Source organism: Perognathus longimembris, chromosome 2 (assembly GCF_023159225.1).
Source record: "Perognathus longimembris pacificus isolate PPM17 chromosome 2, ASM2315922v1, whole genome shotgun sequence".
NCBI classification, from domain to species: domain Eukaryota; kingdom Metazoa; phylum Chordata; class Mammalia; order Rodentia; family Heteromyidae; genus Perognathus; species Perognathus longimembris.
In genome coordinates, this window is record NC_063162.1 from 73,476,926 (window position 1) to 73,489,823 (window position 12,898).

At 40.0% G+C, this 12,898-nt stretch overlaps 1 protein-coding gene across 1 annotated transcript in view; it reads right to left on the minus strand.

Annotated features, from left to right (window-relative positions):
* Positions 1–12,898, minus strand: part of Npsr1 (neuropeptide S receptor 1) — a 94,451-nt gene that overhangs the window by 36,236 nt on the left and 45,317 nt on the right. The gene's annotated exons all lie outside the window — the stretch shown is intronic.

Sequence of the window (12,898 nt, forward strand, 5' to 3'; positions counted from 1 at the left end):
CAGATCGGATCAGGACTTCTCTATCTCTTATGGACTGAACCAGATAAGAGACCCTCCATTGCATTGTGCCTGTGTTATAATTGCTCATGTGCTACAACTGTTCATATTTGCATCCGCTCCATGTTACAATTGTTCACATTATAAGTGCCTTATGTTCACATTTGCACCCTGCTTACCTTACCCTCTGTTAGTCAAAACAGGTCTCCGTTTGTGGCAACGGGCTAGGGCTGTTCGGGTCAACAGTGGCTTTTGTTTTTGACCAATTGGGAACCCCACGAGGTTAGTCATAATGCCCATTAGGACCCGCTACTGGCCGGGGCCCACAGGCATGGAGTAGAAACATCAGGGCTTTCTCTCAAATGCCAATCCCGCTCTCCCTGAATTCTCTCCTCTAGCTGGCCGCCCAGCAGGTAGGTTAGCCTGAAGTGCCAGGGCGTTCTTTTGCCAATGACGGGTACGATCTCCCACGGGGGAGGCAACCTAAGACAGGCACGCCCTCGAGTAAGGCGCCTCCTGCTGTTTAAAAAATAAAAGAGGGGGTGATGTGGGGATTCTGACTGCATACGTAGAGGGGCGGTCCCCGATTGGCCCTCCCCTCCTCCTGTCCTGGGGCCGTATGGCCAAAAGCCACTCCTATGCCTTCCGGGTCTGGAACCGGAGGGAGTAGTTCTGGCTCCGCCCGCCTCCCATCCCAATCTCGGGTCCATGTGGATGCTTTCAAGATGGCACCATCGGAGCCCAGGGGCGGTACTATTGGGGCATGACGTCAGCCTGTGGGGGGAGTCCCAGGATGCCACTCTTGCCGAGACAGCCCGGCTCAGCCAATTAGCCAAGTCCTTCCCTTCCTGCCTTCCTGCCTCTGTCACCGTAATAAATCCTTCCCCCTGCCCCCTGGGCGCGGAGTTCAGTTCAAACCTCAGACTATCTCCCTGGAGTCTTTCTTTCCGTGCCAACCTCCGACACATGAGAAGGGGCAGGGAGGGAGGCTTCAGTAACTCACTCTCCTTGGCTAAATGCGGTCCACGAGAGTATGCCTTTGCCTTCTGCTGGCGGAAGACAAGGCCGAGTGCTCTTTCATAGTTTTTGGGGTTCAGGCATTTTCCCCAGGAGATAGGGGAGAAGGTGTCCTCGGAGGCCCTGACAAGGAGGTATCACAATACCAGATTTCAAGCTCTTTTATAGAGCCATCATAACAAAAACAGCCTGGTATTGGTATAAAAACAGACCTGAAGACCAATGGAATAGAATTGAAGACCCAGAAATAAAACCGCACTCTTACAGTCAGCTGATGGACAAAGGACCTAAAGACATACAATGGATAAAACAGAGCCTCTTCAACTACTGGTGTTGGGAGAAGTGGGCAGCCATATGTAGAAAACTCAAAGTAGACCCTAGCCTATCACCATGCACCAAGATCAACTCAAAATGGATTAAGGACCTCAACATCAGACCTGAATCTTTGAAACTACTGAAGGACAGAGTAGGAAAGATGCTAGAACTTATAGGCACAGGAAGGAACTTCCTGAATAGAGTCCCAGGGGGCACAACTTGACAAATGGGACTACTACAAAATAAAAAGTTTCTGCACAGCTAAAAACATAGCCACCAAACTAGAAAGACAGCCAACCATATGTGAAAGGATATTTACCAGCACAGCAACTGACAAAGGCCTAATATCCATCATCTACAGAGAACTAAAAAAAAAACACCCCTCCAAGCCCAGTAAACCAATTATGAAATGGGCAAAGTAGCTGAAGAGAGACTTCACAAGAGAAGAGATAAAAAATGGCAAAGAGGGCTGGGGATATAGCCTAGTGGCAAGAGCGCTTGCCTCATATACATGAAGCCCTGGGTTCGATTCCCCAGTACCACATATATAGAAAATGGCCAGAAGTGGTGCTGTGACTCAAGTGGCAGAGTTCTAGCCTTGAGCAAAAAGAAGCCAGGAACAGTGCTCAGGCCCTGAGTCCAAGGCCCAGGAATGGCAAAAAAAAAAAAAAAAAAAAAAAAAAAAGGCAAAGAAACCTATGAGGAAATTGTTCAACATCCCTGGCAGTAAAGGAAATGCAAATAAAAACAACCTTGAGATACCACCTCACTCCAGTTAGAATAGCCTATACTCTGAACTCAGGCAACAACAAATGCTGGAGGGGATGCAGGGAGAGAGGAACCCTTCTCCATTGTTGGTGGGAGTGCAAATTAGTACAACCACTTTGGAGAACAGTATGGAGGTTCCTCAAAAAGCTCAATATAGACCTACCCTATGATCCAGCCATACCATTCCTAGGCATCTATCCTGAACAACAGGTCCCAAGATAGCACAAAGACATTTGCACTCCTATGTTTATCGCTGCACAATTCACAATAGCCAAAATATGGAAACAACCCAGATGCCCCTCCACAGATGAATGGATCCAAAAAATGTGGTACCTATACACAATGGAATTCTACATAGTGATTAGAAATGATAAAATATTGGTATTCAGAGGGAAATTGTCAGAACTTGAACAAATAATGTTGAGTGAGACAAGCCTAGAACACAGAAAACAAAGGGTCATGATCTCCTTGATATATGACTGTTAAGGTGGGGGGAGGGGGAGACAGTAGAGACCAGGTCTGTGAAACCAAAAACTTGTTGTCAAATGATATTTCCCACAGGTTTGGGTCAGCGACCCTACGTTAGGTAACTAAAACCAAACAACTACTCAACATATAAAGGTCAAAAAAGACCTCTCAGTGGATCACAATAGCTCAAAAGCTATGTATGTATGTTCATATAAGACAAGGATAAGCAAACTCTATTGTTGACGTTACAGTTAAAGTCCTAGGTGAATTTCCTTTGGTGTAGGCCACGCGTCTACTGTATATGTTTTTGGTACACTGTGTAATGTATATATGTCTACCTGATCTAGGGAAGGGAAAGAAAAACAGGTGTAAGATATCACAAGAAATGTACACACTGCCCTATTATGTAACTGTACCCCTTTTGCACAACACCTTGTCAGAAATTTTTTAAAATTAATAAATAATTTTTTTTAAAAAGAAAGATTTACTGCCATGTGAAGTTTCAGGGGGAGGAGGGTAAAACAAATCCAGGAAGCCTGACATCACATCCATCCTTGCTTTAATTGGATCCTCCTTGTGCAAAACCACTGCTGGGAAGCCCTCCCTTCAGCACTATTCCCTTTTGCCTTGTCCATGGCTCAAAGACTGGAGAAGGCAGCTTGAAGTTCAGGGAAAGCATTTAAGCTTTCTCCTTGGGGCTGGACACTACTGATTTGGCTTCTTTGGAGGGAGAATTTGTGCCAGAGAAGTTGTCTGAGACGATTTAAAAAAAAAAAGACAAAGCCTACCAGAGGTCATAAGCTGGACACCCGTGAGCCAGATTTCTTTCCCCTGAGAAAGCCATATAGCCATTTTGACTTGCCCTAAGTGTACAAAAAATGATAGTAATTGCCAATTATTTCATATCAAAAATGTGAAAAATTGGCCTTTCCATGAGACAAAAAAAATTTTTCGAGGACAACTTCATTATTCTCAAAATGGTGGCAGGAAGGGATGGATGGATGGATTAGACACACCTTGAGAAACCACATCCTCACCTTGACAATGACCTTGAGCACCGGACCCAGGGCACATGTGATTTTTTTTCTTATTTATTTGGGGATGGGGTGAGGGGTATTTATCCTGGTTGTGAGATGTGGAATGTTTAGCATGGAAGAGCAAGTGGAGATGGGGGCCAAAGGCCAGAGGCTGGATCTAGAGGCCCTTAGTGGCTCACTGAAGTCTCTTTTGTGGTTTTGTTGGCACACCTGGTTTAGTGAAAAGTGCTGATGTCCCCTGGTGTCCTCCTAAAATAAGTCTCACAAAGGAGCCGATGCCAGTGCCTGGCTAAAACAGAGAAAATTATGGAAATGGAATATTTGTAAAGGTATATGTAATGCAACACATCACTAAACATGTGTAACAAGAATTGTTTCAAGTTCCAGAACTTTAGAGAAGAAAAATATGCTCACTAATAAATAAGTCAGAAAAACTAAACTTCGTAAGAATACCACACATTATTGTAAATATACCTTGACAATATTTTAAAAAATTGTTCATATACTAAAATCTATCAAGAAAGAGAATCCCTCAGTAGAGTCTAGAAAGTAAAGCTTGTTTAAAAATTCACATATTTTAAACAAGCCATGAAGCTGAAATTAGTAGCATGTCTTTTTTTTTTTCAAATATCACTTGGAAATTTATACATCCTCATAATTAACTCAAGTCAAGAAGGAAATCAAAGTACAATTATAGCCAATTCATAAATGTCAACAATGAAAATTCTACACGTCAACAACATATGGGACGCCATTCGCAAAGCAGATGGCAGCCTTGGGACATATGTCTGAATTCTCGCTACCCACCCCTTAATTCTGACAGAAATGACCTAGCAAATATAAAAACCAAGAAAATCTAAGTGAGATTTAAATGCTGGAAACAAAGAAATTTTGCTTAGAAAAATGCCAGATTGGATTCACATGAAGTCAGATTCTTGGACTGACTTAAAAAAATACATAGTTTTTATAGAATACTTTTATATTTACCAAAAATATCCTTGCAAACAGTATATAGAATTTCTGTGTTATTTTGTATTAGTGTGGTGTCAGCATGTTACATTTATGAAAACTGCCCAGTTGAGCCCAGCACCAGTGGCACACATCTTTAATCCTAGCTACTCAGGAGGCTGAGATTTGAAGATCATAGTTCAAGGCCAGCCTGGGCAGGAAAGTCTAATTAACCACTGAAACAAAACAAAAAATCTGGAAGTGGAGCTGTGACTCAAGTAATAGAGTATTTTCCTTGAGCAAAAGAAAAAAAAAAAAAAGCTCAAGGACAGCTCCCAGGCCCCGAGTTCAAGCTCCAGGACTGGCACAAAAAGAGAAACAACAACCCAAAATGACCAGTAAATATTGATTCATTATTAGCTATACATCCTGGTTTACATTAGGGTTCACTGTATTTCATGGCTGTATGGATCTAGGCAATTGCATAATGCCATGTTTCTCTCATTACAGTGTTTTGCAGAAAGAGTTTCATGACTTAAAATCCTCCATGTTTTATCTTCTTCCTCCATATTCCCAGTAGCCACTGAGTTCTGCTTTTTTTTTTTTTAGAATGCAATGTAGTTAGAATCACTGTATGGCAAGACTGGCTTTGGACAGCAATGGACATTTGTTTGCTTTGTAATACTTCATCGTAGGGGTCTAAAAGTTGGTTTATTCATTCATTGGGTTGAGGGACAGTTGGATTATTGATACAAATGCCTTCTCCATTGATGTACATGTTTCTGTGTAGACATAAATTGTGAAGGCAATTGCGCAAATAACTAGGATCACAGTTGCTGGATAGGTGGTAAGGGGATGCTTGTCTTTGTAAGAAACTTCCAAATTATCCCCCAAAGTGGCTGTGTCGTTTTGAAATTCTATAAAGGAGTGCTCATATTAATGGATGTTCTCACCTACATTTGCTACTGATAGATTATTTTAACTTTTGATTTATCTAACCAGTGCTTAGTTGTAAATCTTTGTTTTAATGTGTAATTCTCTAGTTATATACGATGTTAAATATTCTGTATATATTCATCATTGGGGTGTGTGTGTGTGTGTGTGTGTGTGTGTGTGTGTGTGTGTGCGCTCACGTGCGCCAGTCCTAGTTCTTGAACTCAGGGCCTACGTGCTGTTCCCTTTTGTGTTCAAGGCTAGCACTCTACCAGTTAAGTCACAGCTTCACTTCCAGATTTTCTTTCTTTTTTGTGGTTAATTGGACTTAAGAGCTTCATGGACTGGCCAGGGCTGGCTTTCAACTTTGATCCTCAGATCTCAGCCTCCTGAGTAGCTAGGATTACCAGCATGAGCCAACAGTACTCAGCCTTTTGGCATTTTTAACTAAGACATCTTCAGATCTTTCACCTATTTGGGTGGTTTGTGTTTTAAGAGGGTTATTTTTTACATTTTGGATACAAATTCTCTGTGAAACATATGGCTTTACAGTTTTTTCATTCTATAAATTGTATAAACTCTTTTTTATATTTAATTTTATTAACAAGGTGATATATAGAACAGTTACAGTTAGATCCGTAAGGTAGTGAGTATATTTCTTGTCAAACTTGTTACCTCCTCCCTCATTTTTCTCCTACTTTCCCTCCCCCCAACCAATTCCCTACATTGTCTAAAAATTTCCCCCTCACAGTTGTAAAGAGTTTGTTCAGTAAAGAGAAAGGAAAGGTCACTCAGGAGTATAAGCAGGGGTCCTGGAAACTGGTTGTCCCCTCTCTTAATTCTTCTAAGCAGTACCCTGTGTAGAGAAGTTGATAGTTTTTTGTAAAGTGCAATGTTTCCAGTGTTCCTCAAGTTCAGAGTTTGTTTATGTCCATACCATAATTTTCTGGGATCTTGTTGCATTTCTAGATCATATGGAAGCAGAATCCACATTATAAAAATACCATCTTCCAATCCATTAAGACAGGACACTTTATTTATTTGGATATCTGAATTATTTTTCCCTCAGGAATTTTTTTTTTTTTTTTTAGTTTTCTTCAGTAGATCATGTGTGTATTTTTCCTAGGCTTAGATTTAGGTTTTCTTAAAAAAAAATTACACAAATGGTATTGTGGGTTTTTGGTTTATTTTGGTGGTACCAGGATTGGAATTCAAAGCTTTGCACTCCCTTGACACTCTTGCTCAGCTAGTGCTCCACCACTTGAGCCACATTCCCGATCATAATTTTTCTGATTAATTAGACATGGAGTCTCATGGGCTTTCCTGCCCTGATGCCAGCCCAGGCTGGTTCTACTCTGGGTCTCCATTTCTTAGGAGCTGGGATTGCAGGTCTGAGCCATTAGTGCCAAGTTAGTGTTGTGTTTTTTATTTTAAGTTGAATTTTTTTTATTGCTATACACATTGATCATTGAATGCTAACATTATAGTTCCTTAGCTATTCTATTTTGCCTGTAGACCTACTGAGATTTTTTTTTTTTTGCCAGTTCTGGGGTTTGAACTTGGGGCCTGAGCACTGTCCCTGGCTTTTTGCTCAAGGCTAGCACTCTACCTCTAGAGCCATAGCACCACTTCCGGTTTTTTGTTTTTGTGGTGCTGAGGAATCAAACCTAGGGCTTCATGCATGCTAGGCAAGCACTCTACTACTAAGCCACATTTCCAGCCCTGTCCTGAGTTTTTGCTGTTATTGTTGCCTACATTTTCAAAAGTTGATTTAAGGCTGAATCTTTCCAAATGTGTAAACATTGTACTTATTTCCTCTTCTTCTTGTCCTACTAAATTAGGTAGAGCTTCTAGTGCAGTGTTAAACAAGAGCAGCAAAGGGTGTGTGCTTGCTTAATTTCCAGTTTTAGGAGAAAAACTCCTAATTTATTATCCTTAAAGAGAGGCTAGATGCTCTTATCTCCTTCTGCATGTGGCCATTTTTCTTTCTACTCTAGCCTTATGTTCTGATGCAGCTGGGGTGACAGAAGGGGGAGGGGGAAGTGAAGAGATGGGGAAAGAAAGGGAGGGAGGAAGGAGGAGAGGAAGGGAGGAGGTAAAAAGACAAAGAAGGTTTTAATAGAGCACTGGGCCCCCTGCTGTTTGACCTTCCGGCCAGCAGAATTATGAACCAAGTAAGCTTCAGGTGTTGCGCTATAGCAACTCCTACAGGGTCTGCTGTTCCCCCAACTGCCTGCCCCAGGTCAGAGTTTCTAATGGTGTCTGTCCTGGGGGCAGGGGGCAAAATATAACCATATGCCAACTGTAGCACTAATTATCAAGCCCGTGGATTTCCGTATGTATTTTGGCAGCAACATATTTGTCAGATACAGGATTTGCTGATATGCTCTCCCTGTTCCCTTTGCTGTGAAGGAAGGTTGTTCAGGTTGATGCAATCCCATTAGTGCCTTTTGCTTACCTGTGATTTTCGAATTACAGTATATCCAAAACCTCCTAGCCTAGACAAATGCCAAGTACGCCTTGTGCTTTTTTCTAGTAGTTTTATTATGTTAGATATTGTTTTTAAGTTTTTAGTCTATCCTGAATTTATTTTTATGTATGGTATGCAATAAGGGTCTCTTTTCATTTCATTTCATGTATTTATTTATTGCCATACTGGGTTTTGAACCCAGGCACTTGCAATTATTAAGTACGCATTCTACCATTTGAGCCACACCCCAGCTGTTGCTTCAGTTTTTGTGCTTTTTTAAAATTTTTAAATAAACTCTCACAATGCATTTTTGCCAGCTATGGTCTCTCTCTCTGTCTGGCCTGTGCCTGGTTGGGATTCAGACTTGAACCAAGATATTCAGCGTGTTTGTTGAGGTAGAAACTTGCCAAGTTTTCATCCAAGTTGGCCTGGGACTGAGATTGACTCAGCTTCTCCTCTTGAGTTGATAAGTTTACAGGCATGAGCCAATGTGGTTGGCCTTTAATTCTGTTCTTCTATATGTGAATATCCTGATTTCCTAGTGCTATCAGTGAAGCAACTATCCTTTTCCTATTGTGTGCTCTTCTCATTTTTGTTGGGAATCAAATGAAAATATGTAAAGGTATTTATGTGGGATCTCCTTTTTGTTCTATTGTTCTAGTGTGTCTGTTTTTATGCAAGTACCGTGGTGTTTTGAGTCTTATAGTTCTATACTGTATTTCATTTTTATTTTGAATATTTTTATTATCTTTAAGTAGTTGTACAAAGGAGCCGCCATTGAGCAAAGCTCTGTATGAACACAATGCATCTTAGTTACTGTCACCCTTTTCAACATTCTTACCCATCCCTTCCAATCTACCCCTTCCTCTACTTACCTTAATTTTAGGTTATGTGTTTAATTTTTGTTTGCCTTTTAACACATCACTTTATGTGAACCGATGCATCTTGATCTGTGACATCACTTCAAAATCTTTACCCCTCTTTGACCCACCCCTTCCCTTATATTTCTCAATTCTGGTATGTACGATGAATTCTTGCCTGCATTCTCCTCCCCTTCCCACTTCCATCTTTTATCCCTTTCCCCTTGGCCCCACCCTACCCTCTTGCAAGAACGCATTGGCTTAGTATTTTTAAAAGTATTACACTTTTTGTGCTACCCATGGAATCTATACTGCTTCAGTTAATGCATTTGTAACCCCTTGCTTACTATCCAATGTGTTTACTTGTAGATTTATAGGCACATTCTAGCTGCCACAATTGAAGGAAATCATGTAAGCTATGTTTCTCTGGGCCTGGCATACTTAATGTAATTTTTCCAGGTCTTTCCATTTCTTTATGAATGGTACAATATCATTCTTTCAGATGGATTAGTAGAATTCCATTGTGTATATATACCACATTTTCTTGATCCATTGATCCATTTGTCTGTTGGGGGCATCTGGGCTGATTCCATATCTTGCTATGGTAAATAATGGCTGCAATGAGCATGGTTGTGCCAATAGCTTTAGTGTCTGCAGTGTATTTTTTTTTTCCTCAAGGCTAGCACTCTGCCACTTGAGTCACAGCGCCACTTCTGGCCATTTTCTGTATATGTGGTGCTGAGGAATCAAACCCAGGTCTTCCTGTATATGAGGCAAGCACTCTTGCCACTAGGCCATATTCCCAGCCCAGTGTATTTTGAAATCAAGTAGTGTTATGCCTCCAGCTTTAGTCTCCTTGTCCAATATTGATTTGAATGTTAGGTTTCTATATGTATTTTAGGACTGTGTTTTCTGCTTTCCTTCCTTTCTTCCTTCCTTCCTTCCTTCCTTCCTTCCTTCCTTCCTTCCTTCCTTCCTTCCTTTCTGTCAGTTCTAGGGCTTGAACTCAGGGCCTGGGTACTATCCCTGCACTCAAGGCTAGCACTCTACCACTTGGAGAAACTGCACAATTTCTGGATTTTTGGTGCCCAATTGGAGATAAGAATTTCATGGGCTTTCGTGCCTGGGTTGGCTTTGAACCAAGATCATTGGATCTCATCCTCCTAAATAGCTAGGATTATGGGCATGAACCCCAATGTCCATCCTAAAAAGATGTCATTGGGGGCTGGGGATATGGCTTAGTGGCAAGAGTGCTTGCCTTGTATACATGAGGCCCTGGGTTCGATTCCCCAGGACCACATATACAGAAAACGGCCAGAAGTGGCACTGTGGCTCAAGTGGCAGAGTGCTAGCCTTGAGCAAAAAGAAGCCAGGGACAGTGCTCGGGCCCTGAGTTCAAGGCCCAGGACTGGCAAAAAAAAAAAAAAAGATGTCATTGGAATTTTGGTGGGATTGCATTGAATCCATAAATCACGTACAATAACATTTGAACAGGTTCAATAATATTTTAACAATATTAATTCTTTTAATCTATGGACATAAACTACATCTCTGTCTATCTGTGTCATCTTTAACTTCTTTAGTCAACATTTTAGTGTTTAAATCTGTCATTTCCTTGGTTAAGTATATTTATAAGTAATTTCTTATGTGCTTTTATAGCTGTTGGAAATGGGATTGTTTTCTTGATTTATTTTTTAATAGTTTGTTATTCACATATAGAAATTTTTTATATTCTGTGAATCAGTAATTTATGGAGTCTTCAGATTTTTCTACTTGTAAGATCATGTTACATACAAACAGGCAATTTACTTCTTCATTTCTGCTTGGGAAGCCTTTTATTTCTTTCTCTCGCTTAAGTACTCCTGCGAGGACTTCCAGTCCAATGTTGAACAGAAGTCATGAGAGTGGCATCTTTGTTTGTTCCTGACCTCAGAGAATGAACACTCCATGTTTCATGGTTGAGTCTGATTTTAGCACTTGATAATAACACTTATTGTGTCACTGTACTTTCTTTTTATGCTATTTTTTAAAAAAACATTTTATATCACAAAGAGTGTAGAGTTTGTGAAAGGCCTCAAGGTCAGGTGAGGGCAATGGCTTTGAGGCTTCTGCATTTCTTCATGGAGACAAGTTTTGTCATGGCAAATACTTCATCTTTGAGGTTCCAAGAATATCTCAAACATTTTCAAAATCTTCACAAACATCTCAGGTCCCAGATTTCATTTTTAAGAGTTGCTTATCCCATTGTTTTCCTCAACAATAACTCAGGCATCTGTGAACTTAATCAGTGGCCTGTGTTTATTTTGGTTTTCACAGTTGGCAAGTTCTGAATATATTAAAATACAGACAGCTTTGCAAGTGGGGTCTTCCAAGGAACTGTCAGCTATGCCAAGTAATGGCAGATTTCTGGGAATGAGGCTTTGAGAGAGCTCTGCCCCCTTCTACTCTCTCTCCGGTGGCTGCCAGACTATTTTTACTGTGAACAAGAGCTGTTAATTCACAGCAACCACAGAGGTAGATCCTGAGGAATGAGAATAATGCAAGGTAAAACACCACAAGACTCATTATTCCTACTGAGATTCACCCACTTTCTTGCATACATGTTCCCTCAATTGTTATAAGCCTTTGGTTAATTTCTAGAGACCTAAAATATTTGATTTGAACGTGTTTCTGCAAGCTTTCTTACCATCTTTTTTGGAAAATTCTTAGTGTTTCTTTCTCAGCCATTTCTGCTGTCTCTAAGATATTTTTATGTACAGTCATATCCTAATAACCATTGTAAATGTATTAAAAAAATGCAATGACCTGAGTGTTTCTGGGTGAAGAAGATGCTTAAGTTGACAGTTGGGACATAACCATGGGTTCTGATACGCTCTTGAAAAATATAAAGGTGTATGAGGTTGCTAGCCTTCAACATGTCCCCAATAATCTTTGCTTCATAGTTCAGTGTCTGTGTCATTGCTTCTCTGTGTATCAGTCAGGGCCTGCCTGTGTATCTAGAAGAATAACGTGGAAGCTGTGGCGTGTCATTTCTGAGGCTATGTCAGGAAGTACATAAAAGACCATTGCGATCACTAGAATAGGTTATTCATAGGAAATCCTCCTTCTGTGTTGGGAAGATATTCAGGAAGTCCTTTGAGATGTTGTGGAGAACTGGGAATTCTGACAGAATGAAGGGCTTTCTGGTTATGTGAGCAATCACCTTGGAAGTGAGCTGCCTTGCCCAGGCTGGCTCTCCACTAACCCCAGGGACTTGAAACACTTGATGAGTCCTGGATATGATAAACCTTTATCAAAACTGCCCAGCCAAGCTAATCCTGGATTCATAGCCAATAGAAACTGTGAGATGCTTAATGGTTTTAAGCAGTTTGTTTCAAGCTCTTTTATTGTACTTTGGTTCTCATTAACTGATTACTAATACAGTAAGCAACTGAAAACATCTACAAAAAAAACCCAAGAAGAAATTGGAATGTGTTGTAAACAACAAAACAGAAAACAAAAAAAGTACTCATGAGAAAATACCTTCCCTTTCCCATGGTTATAGGGGTTCTTTCACATCTAACAAACTTTTAAGGCAATGTTTATATCAGAAAAGAATTTTAGATTCTGAAAATGGAACAACAAATGATAAAACAAATTAAAATCATGATCTTCACTCTGAATGTAGATACAAAGATCCTTAAAAAATGTTTCTAATAACAAGTGAAATCTATCAGGGTAGAAGTTTCTGGAAATACATTCTACTACTATAAAGTTCCAGTAGTTTGGGTCTGACACTGTTTTAATAGAAATGTATTAATGGAAAACAATGTTAAGATCTCAGAGTACATCGGTCTTAACATTGATTATATAATGGTCCAATATCCCAATAGATAGTTAAATTATTTTAATTTATATCATATACATAAATTGTCTCTCAACAAATATATGATGTATCAATATATGATGATGGATCAATAATAAGAGTATATGATATATGTAATATTTTAAATCACATAGATATGTTTCCAATATATGTGAGTTCCACGTATAGTTTATTGACATGCCACATGTACTAATTATCTTTAATAAAAAAAAACAGACCT